We start from the raw sequence: 1,768 nt of genomic DNA, 5'->3' as shown, positions 1-1,768 counted from the left end.
TTTTTTGCTGTAATGTGATTTGTTGTTGTTTTCATGGAAAATAAAACACCTCAGAAAACGTGTTACAAATTAAAACTCATTAGAAACGGAGGGTGTTGTTTCTAAACCTACAAAATTCACAGTCACTACACTTTACAAGGAACGCAGGACTGACCCAGAGACACTGAAGAGAAAATGCTTTTAATTCAGAAGTAATTGAATAAATCTGACTTTGTCTCATTATACGAAAGAGGCGATGACAGTAGCTTTGATCTTCCTAGTTTATTAAAGTGATTCATTATAACAGTAGGAGGACACACGAATGGATCAATTGAATTCTGTTCAGAGGGATGGACTTGCAAGGAAATCAATTTTGCTTTAGAAAACATCTCAAAGTGACATGCTTTCCTGAGCAGATATGCGGTGTATAAAAAATTATACACATGCAGTCTCGGTAGCATTGTCTCATTTTATATTAAATAAGGCAGAAACCGACTGTACCATAAGGATGCTGTTAATCTAAAATATTCTACTGAGTGTCAATAGTCCCAAACCCTAACCTGCCTCATGGCCAACCTCACATATACTGAGCTCCAAATGGATTTTGAGGCGCTTGTTCACAGTATTTCTGGGCTGGTAAGCACAGAATCTGATCTGTAATATTTCTGCCCCTTAAATGTGAGCTCTCTTTTCTGATTGATCGTCTAATAAGGCAGAGAGACGCAGTTCAGCGGGATTTTAAAAAATGCTGACCTGATAGAAATCAACCTAATCGTGAGGTTTAGCTGAGAGTAACATGCAGATAGCTTGTATTTGTTGTTCTATGACTTGTGTCTCTATGATAGCTATGACAGCAATGATGTAATAATAATAATAGTAATAGTAATCCATTTATTTCACATCATGCCGAAACATCTCAAAGAGCTTTACAGGTAATTACTGTACTGTCAGATGCAGTCACTGCTTTTCTTTTGTAGGCAAATACCACGACAACGATAAAGCACAATCCGATTCCTGAGGAGGACAGGCCGTGTTTCCGAGGGAGGAGGTAAGGTGATCATTTGTCTTTGTGTGTAAATAATCTTTGTCTCCAGTACAAATGGTGCGCAGTGTCTGTGTGAAGGCTGCACTGATGGCCAGCACAGTGTAGCTTTATGCTGCATCTCAGAGCCATTTTCAGCGTCTTTTTCTTTCCACTTTCTTTTTGCCTTTTGATCTGTCGGCGCGGTGGTCAAGAAGCCGACTGCGATGGCTTCTGAGCTGAGAGCAGATGTAAAGGACCGACTGGAGAGAAAGAATCGAAGAGCCAGGGAAGCCAGAGCAGCTAAACCTGGAGATGTCTTCCTCAAACAGCCGGGCTGAGACTTCAAAGAAGCGATTGCTCCTTCAACTAATCTGGCATTCCGAGCATAGAGCAGAATGAAGAAAGACTATCCAAATGCATTTGAACCAGGTTGAGATTTTGGGGGCTGTTCTCTGTCACATCTAATCCTTTGCTTTGATTAAATGCAGAGTGACTCTTCCTATTTGCACTTGAAAGACAGTGGTGTTGTGTAGCTCAGTGGATAATAGCACACTTTACTGTGTTCTACCTGCCTGTACCCTCCGTTCCTCCGGCTCCGGTTTGCTCCACATCCCCCGCCCCAACCGCCCTACCATCGGTGGCCGGGCCTTCAGCCTCTCAGCCCCGAGGCTCTGGAACTCTATCCCCCAGTGCCTTCGCCGCTTCCTCCCTTTCCTCCTTCAAGGCCGGTCTCAAGATCTTTCTCTTTGACCGTGCCTTCAGCTC

At 43.1% G+C, this 1,768-nt stretch overlaps 1 long non-coding RNA gene across 1 annotated transcript; it reads left to right on the top strand.

The window, feature by feature from the left end:
- Positions 1-961: 961 nt before the first annotated feature.
- On the top strand, positions 962-1,267 carry LOC103175948. Its single transcript, XR_487551.1, has 2 exons — positions 962-1,027; positions 1,216-1,267. It is a non-coding gene; the product is annotated as an uncharacterized LOC103175948 (long non-coding RNA).
- Positions 1,268-1,768: the final 501 nt, after the last annotated feature.

This window comes from Callorhinchus milii, unplaced genomic scaffold (genome assembly GCF_018977255.1).
Source record: "Callorhinchus milii isolate IMCB2004 unplaced genomic scaffold, IMCB_Cmil_1.0 Scaffold14, whole genome shotgun sequence".
Lineage (NCBI taxonomy): Eukaryota > Metazoa > Chordata > Chondrichthyes > Chimaeriformes > Callorhinchidae > Callorhinchus > Callorhinchus milii.
The sequence above is the reverse complement of the archived record's forward strand: the minus strand, read 5'-3'. Positions and strand labels throughout refer to the sequence as shown.